A 10,795-nucleotide genomic window follows, 5' to 3' on the forward strand; every position below is an offset into this window, starting at 1 on the left:
ACAAAACAAATATGATGAAAAACGCTACCAAAGTTCTACCAACACATTGACTGTAGTACTCGCGCCGGTTAAACATTGGACCACAGCTACTCAACTTTTCGTAATTCCTCCCCCACCCTCCCTTCGGCAAATCTGATCACGACTCTATTTTAGTCTTCCCTTCCTATAGGCAGAAACTTAAACAGGAAGTACCCGTGCTAAGGTCTATTCAACGTTGGTCTGACCAATCGGAATCCATGCTTCAAGATTGTTTTGATCACGCAGATTGGGATATGTTCCGGGTAGCGTCTGAGAATAACAATGAATACACGGATACAGTGACTGAGTTCATCAGGAAGTGTATAGGAGATGTTGTACCCACTGTGACTATTAAAACCTACCTAAACCAGAAACCGTGGATAGATGGCAGCATTCGTGCAAAACTGAAAGCGCGAGCCACCAGATTTAACCATGGCAAGGTGAATGGGAATATGGCCGAATACAAACAGTGTAGTTATTCCCTCCGTAAGGCAATCAAACAGGCAAAATGTCAGTATATAGACAAAGTGGAGTCACAATTCAATGGCTCAGACATGAGATGTATGTGGCAGAGTCAACAGACAATCACGGACTACAAAGGTAAATCCAGCCACGTCGCGGACACCGACGTCTTGCTTGCGGACAAGCTAAACACTTTCTTCGCCTACTTTGAGGATAACACAGTGCCACCGACGCGTCCCGCTACAAAGGACTGTGGGCTCTCCTTCTCCATGGCCAATGTGAGTAAGACATTTAAACGTGTTAACCCTCGCTTCCCTAGCCGCATCCTCAGAGCATGCACAGACCAGCTGGCTGGAGTATTTACAGACATATTCAATCTCTCCCTATCCCAGTATGCTGTCCCCACTTGCTTCAAGATGTCCATCATTGTTGCTGTACCCATGAAAGAAAAGGTAACTGAACTAAATGACTATCGCCTCATAGCATTCACTTCTTTCTTCAAGAAGTGCTTTGAGAGGCTAGTTAAGGATCATATCACCTCTACCTTACCTGACACACTAGACCCACTTCAATTTGCTTACTGCCCCAATATATCCACAGACAATGCAATCGCCATCGCAGCAGAGGGAGCACGCCCCTATCCACATCGACGGGACCGCAGTGGAGAAGGTGGAAACTTCAAGTTCCTCTGCGTACACATCACTGATGATCTGAAATGGTCCACCCACATAGACAGTGTGGTGAAGAAGACGCAACAGCGCCTGTTCAACCTCAGTAGGCTGAAGAAACTTGGCTTGGCCCCTAAAAAACTTTTACAGATTCTCAATTGAGAGCATCCTGTCGGGCTGTATCACTGCCTGGTACAGCAACTGCACCGCCCGCAACCGCAGGGCTCTCCAAAGGGTGATGCGGTTTGCCCAACGCATCACCGGGGGCAAACTGCCTGCCGTCCAGGACACCTACATCACCCAATGTCACAGGAAGGCCAAAAAGATCATCAAGGACATCAACCAACCGAGCCACGGCCTGTTCACCCCGTTATCATCCAGAAGGCGAGGTCGGTACGGTGCATCAAAGTTGGGACCGAGAGACTGAAAAACATCTTCTATCTTAAATATCCATCGCTAGCTTCCACCCGGTTACTTAACCCTGCACCTTAGAGGCCTTATATACATAGACTTGGAATCACTAGCCACTTTAATAATGGAACACTAGCCACTTTATTAATGTTTAAATAATGTTTACAAACTGCTTTACTCATCTCATATGTATATACTGTATTCTATTCTACTGTATTTTAGTTAATGTTACTTCGACATTGCTCTATCTAATATTTTTATATTTCTTAATTCCATTATCTTACTTTAGATTTGTCCGTATTGTTGTGAATTGTTTTTAGATACTACTGCATTGTTAGATACTAATGCACTGTTGGAGCTAGGAAAACAAGCATTTCACTCCACCCACGACTGCTAAATATGTGTATGTGACCAATAACATTGGATTTGATTTGACAAGTGACTAAATATATACAGTACCTTCGGAAAATATTCAGACCCCTTGAGTTTTTTCATATTTTTCACGTTACAGCCTTATTCTAAAATGTATTACATTTTAAAATGGAAATATCACATTTACATAAGTATTCAGACCATTTACTCAGTACTTTGCTGAAGCACCTTTGGCAGCGATTGCATCCTTGAGTCTTCTTGGGTATGACGCCTCAAGCTTGGGACACCTGTATTTGGGGAGTTTCTCCCATTCTTCTCTGCAGATCCTCTCAAGCTCTGTCAGGTTTGATGGGGAGCGTTGCTGCACAGCTATTTTCAGGTCTCTCCAGAGATGTTCGATCGGGTTTAAGCCCGGGCTCTGGCTGGGCCATTCAAGGACATTCAGAGACTTGTCCCAAAGCCACTCCTGCTATTTCTTGGCTGTGTGCTATTGTGACGTTAATCTGATGACTGTTATTTATCGAATCAAACTAACTATGTTTAATTATTACTCGATTCAATTATTAATGTAACAATTAACTCATTAGGAATTTGGTGCACAACAGGAAAAGTTATTTAACGAGTTACTATCTTTAAAGATATACAGATATCTCTTACATCAATTACAGTCCATTTTTTATTATTATTACTTCATATCAGTCTCATTCTGAACATTGCATACTCCTTGATATCAACAAGAACCCTAGTCCTTATTGATGAATCAGCAATACACAAATTGGCTTAATTATTTAATTATTAACTAACTAAATAATAACAGTATACACATACACAGTTATATGAGATAAAAGTCCTTGGTGGACTGACACGATATGACGGCTTGTTACACAATGGAAAAGGGGTTGGGGAAACATAAAGAGCGGGAGAGACAAAGATAGTCAACTTATTGTACATACATTTGGAAACTACACTCACAGTAACACTTAGCACCCTAACCACGGTTCATTCTGATTAGAAATGCAATATATATTTACGCGTAGCTGTCTTTCTCTGTTGAAAACAATCGTTCCATCTATGCTATGGGTAGTGGCTTGATGTAAGGCTCTGGTTGTCCACCAGAGGTCACAATGTCCTTCTTAGTTGTAGAGCTTCACTGGTCTTGGAGTGTTCGTTAGAATAAATACTTCAGACGTACCAACGGTTGTATCAGAGGGGATTGTCTTCCTCCTTGTGTGTTTAGTCAAAGTTCTAGGACCACTTTTTCATGCACAGCTGCAGACTGTGAATGTTCTGGTCTAGTCTTGTCGAGGAGGGGACGGTCATCAGTGCAATGTCTGTCTCCCTTCTTGATAGGGCATCCACATTTCCATGCTTCGCCCCTGACCTGTGCACAACAGAAAAAGAGAAGTGTTGAAGGGACAAGAACCACCTGGTGACCCGATCGTTTGTCCTTTCCCCTGGCCATCCAGACCAGGGGAGCATGGTCCGTGACCAGGGTGAAGTGGGTACCTAACAGGTAATACTTGAGTGTCTAGCGCCCACTTCACCGCTAGACACTCTTTCTCAACAATTTTGTATTTTTTTTCTCTCGGTATCAGCTTTCGACTGATGTACATGATGTGGTGCTCCTCCCCATCGTGTAGCTGGGATAGAACGGCCCCTAGTCCCGTATCACAGGCATCTGTCTGGACCACCATTGGCACCTGGAAATCGAGCGTTACGAGAATTGGATGGGAGCACAGCGCTTCCTTCAGACGGCTGAACGCCGCCTCTGTCTCGTCCGTCCATTTCACTGTTTTCAGGAGGTGGGCCCTGGTTAGAAGTTGGGGATAAACCGGCTACAGTATCCTCCCAGTCCCAGGAAGGACTTGACCTGTGTCTTGGTGAGTGGAACGGGCCAGTCACATACCACGTGAACCTTCCTCTCCAGGGGCTTGACGTTCCCCCGTCCGATCAAATACCCCAGGTACTCCACCTCCTCGAACCCTAGCTTGCATTTCTTGGGGTTTGCGGACAACCCGGCTTATCTTAGCGCGTCCAGCACCACCTGGAGGCGCATCAGGTGCTCTTCCCAACCTTGGCTGTGGATGATGATATCATCCAGATAGGCCGCTGCGTACTGCTGGTGGGGTCGAAGCACTCTGTTCATCAGTCGCTGGAATGTGGGCGGGGCTCCGTGGAGACCGAACGGGAGCACCCGGTACTGGTACAGATCGCCTGGTGTTGAGAACGCCGTCTTCTCCCAGGAGGAGGCTGCCAACAGTACCTGCCAATATCCTTTGGTCAGGTCAAGGGTGCTGATGTACCGGGCCTTTCCCAATTGGTCGATGAGCTCATCCACCCTAGGCATGGGGTAGGCGTTGAATACGCTTATGTCGTTCACACCCCGGAAATCATTACAGAAGCGGAGGCTACCGTCTGGTTTGGGCACCAACACGATGGGGCTGCACCATGCACTGTGGGACTCTTCAATGACCCCCAACCTCAGCATAACCTCCACTTCTTGTTTCACAGCCTTCCGTCGGGCCTCCGGAATCCGATACGGCCTCTTTCTTACCGTTTCCCCGGGCCGGGTACGGATGTGGTGTTCAATGAGGGTCGTGCGGCCCGGCTTCTCGGAGAACACCACCGTGTTCCGATCGACAAGCTCCCTGAGCTCTTGTTCATATTTATATAAAAAAAACAGCTTTTTACATTAGCATGTTTTGTTCAGAACTAGCATAAACCTCCGGTGAATTTACTAAATTACTCACGATAAACGTTGACAAAAAACATAACAATTATTTTAAGAATTATCGATACAGAACTCCTTTATGCAATCGCGGTGTCCGATTTTAAAATAGCTTTTCGGTGAAAGCACATTCTGCAATATTCTGAGTAGATAGCCCGGCCATCACGGCTAGCTATTTTGACACCCACCAAGTTTTCTGAGAGCCAATGAAAGCCTTAGAAAATGTCACGTTACAGCAGAGATCCTGTATTTTCGATAAAGAAGCTACAGAAGGCCAAGAAATGGTCAGACAGGGCACTTCCCATATAGAATCTTCTCAGGTTTTGGCCTGCCATATGAGTTCTGTTATACTCACAGATACCATTCAAACAGTTTTAGAAACTTTAGGGTGTTTTCTATCCAAATCTACTAATTATATGCATATTCTAGTTTCTGGGCAGGAGTAATAACCAGATTAAATCGGGTCCTTTTTTTATCCGGCCGTGAAAATACTGCACCCTATCCCTAACGGGATAACAGAACTGAAATGGCAGGCGAAAACCTGAGGAAAATCCATCCAGGAAGTGCCATTATTTTGAAATTGGTCTTTTTCCATTGAAAGCCTATCCACCATTTAAAGGGATGGGACCCAGATTCCATTCCCTATGGCTTCCACTAGATGTGAACAGTCGTTAGACATTGTTTCAGGCTTTTATTCTGAAAAATGAGGGAGAATGACCAGTTTCAATGAGTGGATAGTGGGATGTCCCCAGAGCTGGTTCCTGTGCGTGACCGAGAGTGCGCCTTTCTTGTTTTTCTTTTATATTGACGACACTATTGTCCGGTTGAAATATTATCGATTATTTAGGCTAAAAACAACCTGAGGATTGATTATAAACATCGTTTGACATGTTTCTACGAACTTTACAGATACTATTTGGAATTTGTCTGCCTCTTGTGACTGCATTTGAGCCAATGAATTACTGAACAAAACGCGCCAACAAAATTGAGGTTTTTGGATATAAAGAGGGACTTTATCGAACAAAACGAACATTTATTGTGTAACTGGGAGTCTTGTGAGTGCAACCATGCGAGGATCATCAAAGGTAAGTGATTCATTTTATTTATTGCTATTTCTGACTTTAGCCTACATTCACACATAGCCTAATATAAATCCAATTCAAGCTCAATAGTTGAGACACATATACCACATCCATCTCAAAATGTCAGACACAAACACTGAGACATGCCGTGAAATTACCAAATGACCTGCTCAACCCGACGCGACAGACACAGAGTCTGCAGAAGAAGTGGAAAGGCTATGAAGAAGTGAAAGAACCCGATCCCTAACAGAGAAAGGAAAAGAACTTAAAGAAGAAAGGCTGAAGAGTGTATAACGTCGGTACAGGATCATCCATGAGAAGTGGAAGTATCATGCAAGAATAGGCAAGGAAATATTGACTGATTCAGCCTCCGAGGACGAATTAAATGAGCTATTTGAGAACATGAAAAGGCTCTGTTCTGATGTACAGGTCATTTATGAAGAGTTACGTAGAATGCAAACTCCTGAACCAAACCTGTGACGCAGAGTTGACATGTGCATTTCGCTTTCAGGATTTATCATTCAAAAGGCAGAAAGGCAACTTAAAGGGCATACATCAGATGAGGAGGAAGAACCTTGGCCCGATGTTGGCTCGATCCTAGACTCAACAGGTTCTCTATCAAGGCCACCGTCTCATCAATCAAAATGTGGTTCTATCCACTCTAGCATCCACTCAGTCAAAAGAAATGAGCCTGCAGCTGAAGCTGCCGCATCCAAGGAGATTTTGGCAGTGTTGGATGAACAAGAAAGGGAAGCGATAGAACTTCAAAGGCTAGAAGGAAAACAGCGGCTGACACAATTTGAATCTGAGAACCTAGCCAGACAACAGGCAATGCAAGACAAGCGTAGAAAGCTTAAACGTCTAGAGGAAGTGAAGAATTTTGAACGCTGCAAGAGCTCGAGTAAAGGTCTACGATCAAGTCGAAGACAATTTTGAGACCACCGACTTCCTGCATGATGTTGAACCAGCAGGAGAACTTCAAGTTCTTAACCTCACAGTTCCTCCAGATCGCCCTCAATCTCTACCAGTCACAACGCAAGCCCTCTATGCCTCAAGTCCCTCATTCATTCCTCAACTTCTACCAGTTACAAGTCAAGCTCTTAGTCCCCAAAATCCACAATTGGTACCTCAAGCTCCACCAACTTCAGTGTCCATGCATCAAGTGCAGAACAGCTCAGATCTGGTCAATGTGCTAGCAGAAGCTATAAGTGCCAATCGTCTCCCAACACCAGAGCCTGCATTATTCACTGGAGATCCTTTGAAATTCAAAGACTGGCAGCTATCTTTTGAAACATTATTAGACAGGAAAAACATTCCAAAGAATGAAAAACTGTATTACCTAAGAAAGTACTTAGGTGGTGCCGCAAAGAAAGCTGTTGAATGATTTTTCCTACTAGGCACTGAAGCAGCATACGACTCAGCCTGGCAGCTGCTGCAAAAACGTTTCGGAGACCCATTCATAATTGGGAAGTCCTTCAGAGACAAGCTGCATGGATGGCCAAAGATAAGCTCTAAGGATGGTTGTGAACTAAGAGACTTTGCAGACTTCCTCAAGAGCTGCGAGGCTGCAATGCCCCACATTAAGACATTGGACGTTCTCTATTTATTTATTTAACCTTTATTTAACCAGGAAGGGCTCATTGAGATTTAAAATCTCTTTTTCAAGAGCGTCCTGGCCAAGATAGGCAGCGCCAAGTCATTACAAAAATTACAGACAAACAACATGAAAAACTACAAGTAATCTAGTAAAAACCATAGAATTAACAAAGAATATAACAAAATCAAAAACAGCAAATTAAAAACATTGACAGGTCAGGGAATCAGTCTCCAGATCATTCATCCGTGATTTAAAAATACCAATCGGGACAAGTTCATCCAGTTTAAAAGTATTTTGTAAGGCATTCCAAGACGATGGCGCAGAGTACATAAAAGCCCTTTTACTAAATTCAGTTCGGACATTTGGAACAGTTAGCAGGATAAAGTCCCGCGAACGAAGAGAGTACCCACCACATTTCTGAACAATAAAAATGCCCAAATAAAAAGGTAGTAAACCCAAAATGGCTTTGTAAATAAAAGTATACCAGTGACTGAGCCTACGAGTGACTAGAGAAGGCCAGCCAACCCTGGTATACAAAGTGCAGTGGTGCGTAAGGGTTTTGCAATTTAAAATAAATCTCAGAGTGCCATGGTAAAGGGTGTCAATCGATCTCAAACACTGAGCGGAAGCATTCATATATAAAATATCCCCATAGTCTAGTGTCATGACGTTGGCCTCTTTGGGTACAGGAAGGACAGTTGACCCCCTCCCCTTTGTACCATCACCCAACCTACCTTCCCCCCCAACCCAGGGTTGTAAAAATTCCAAGAGGAGAATCTACTACAACATGTTTCATAGAGAGACAAAGGAAATTCTTCCAACTCATAGAATTGGAGAACCTAGCGACATGTGTGTTCTGGAGAAGATATGGAAGATTGATGAAGACTCCAGCTACGAACTGATCCGCTTGGTACAATTTTGTGATACTCAGAAGAGACAATATAGCCATATTACCCTAAAACGGTCTACATGATAGCCTCAGCGATGAGACTGAATCCACATGGTTGTATACAATGTATTATTAAGGATAAAGCTATTTGTAATACATTGAGATGCTATGTACTGATGTTAATGTGATAGAATTATATTTCTGTAACCAAGTCTAGCTCAGTCATAAAAACTGAAACAACATACGGGTTAAGATTGACTGCTATCGATGTAAAATATTACTAAGTATTTTAAGAGTTTATTCAGAGGATAACAGCTCTATGAACGTTCTTCTGTGGTGCCCCGACTTTCTAGTTAATTACATTTACATGATTAGCTTAATCAGGTAATATCAATTACAGAGAAATAATTTTATAAGTTAGCATGTCATATCACTTAATCCGGCATAGCCAAAGACACGACACTAGTAAAGGCATAAATGTAGCTGATACTAGCCTCCTCCTGGCTTCAAAAGAAAAACAAGCCTTATTCCTAAAATAAAATCCTAATTTCAGCTTCAATTTTTTTGTAAGTTGTTGAATATGCATTTTAAAAGAGAGGCCATCATCAATCAAAATTCCAAGATATTTATATGAGGTTACAACCTCAATCTCCTTGCCCTGACAGGTAGTAACAGGTGAAAGGTTCAGAGGTCTATTTCTTGCTTTAGAAAACACCAGTAGTTTTGTTTTGTCAGTATTGAGGATAAGCTTCAATTGAGACAAGGTATGTTGAACAGTATTAAAAGCAGTTTGCAAGTTCTGGAAAGCTTTTGTAAGAGATGAAGCACAACAGTAAATAACAGTATCATCAGCGTAAAAATGAAGTTGTGCATTTTGGACATTTTTGTCTATATTATTTATATAAATAGTGAATAAGAGAGGACCAAGTACAGAGCCTTGGGGCACACCATTTAAGACAGACAATTTAACAGACCTAAGCCCATCAAATTGAGTGCACTGCGTTCTATCAGACAGATAGTTAACAAACCATGCAACTGCATGCTCTGAAAGACCTACACTCGACAATCTCTGCCTTAGTATAGCATGATCAACTGTATCAAAAGCCTTAGAGAGATCAATAAAAAGTGAGACACAATGCTGTTTCTTGTCAAGAGCTTCAGTGATATCATTTAAAACCTTCATGGCTGCTGTAATTGTGCTGTGCTTCTTCCTGAAACCCGATTGGTACATTGATAAAATAGAGTTAGTATATAAAAACTCTTTTAGCTGGTCACTCACAAGGGTTTCAAGTATTGATCAAGTATCAATGACTGCAATGAGAGTCAAAAGATTCTGCTGAAGTTGCCAGATTGGCTGGTTTCTAGTTGGAACCGCAAAACGATGGAAGTCAGACAAGCAAACGCTGGGTACCCACCATTCAAGGTGTTTGTAGACTTTCTATCAAAAGAAGCAGATCTCGCTTGCAATCCTATATCCTCAATACAAGCGCTCAAGAGTGTGGAAAGCGAGAAACCAAAGCATCCACAAAGTCAAATTATTCAAGCAATGACACTGTTCACAAACACAACACAGAGCAACATCCCATCATGTATTTTTTGCAAAAGAACAGGACATGTCCTCGTCAAGTGCAGAAAGTTTAGTGAACAGACGGTTCAAGATCGTGTCAAGTTTGTGCAAGCAGAAAAGCTTTGCTTTGGATGTTTGAAGACTGGTCATCACTCAAGAACGTGTGATAACAAGAGTACGTGTGAAAGATGTCAGAAGAGACACCTGATATGTTTGCATGATGACAAGTTCAAGGAACATCAAAGGTCGACACCTCCAAAGGTAAACGACTACTCAAAGCACAGAGCAGCCACCAAAGAAATAGCTGCAGCAGCAATTACCAACAGAGTCATACAAGAAGGCCTAAGCACACAAACGTCCTCAATCATACCAGTCTGGGTCTCGTCCACAAAACGGCCAGATCAAGAAGTTCTCATCTACGCGCTCTTAGACACGCAAAGCGATACAACTTTCATCCTTCAGATGCTATGCAGAGACAAAGTAAGCTGGGACGAAGATCTCCCCGAGCACATTCTGCCACAATGGGAGTCATGGCTTAAAGATTTGCCTCACCTTGCAGCCCTGAAGATTCCAAGAAGCTACCTTTCATCAAGCTTTGGCGAGGTCAAGCGATACAAGCTTCACAACTTTTCAGATGCAAGTCTCAATGGATATGGTGCATGTTCGTATCTCCAAGCTATAAGTGAAACAGGACACATCAGTTGCACACTTGTCATGGGGAAGGCAAGAGTAGCCCCTACCAAACTAACGACTATCCCAAGACTTGAATTGTCATCAGCTGTGACTTCAGTCCGTAATGGTGATGTCGTCAAAAGAGAGCTTGAGATTGAAAACCTGCAAGAGTGTTACTGGACGGACTCAAAGGTGGTCCTTGGCTACGTGAACAATGACGCCAAAAGGTTTCACACGTTTGTAGCAAACCGGATCCAACGCATAAGATCAAGCACAAACCCTGAACAATGGCGATATGTCAGCTCTGAAAATAACCCAGCCAACTACGC

The sequence above is a fragment of the Salmo trutta genome, chromosome 37 (assembly GCF_901001165.1).
Source record: "Salmo trutta chromosome 37, fSalTru1.1, whole genome shotgun sequence".
Taxonomy (NCBI): Eukaryota; Metazoa; Chordata; class Actinopteri; order Salmoniformes; family Salmonidae; genus Salmo; species Salmo trutta.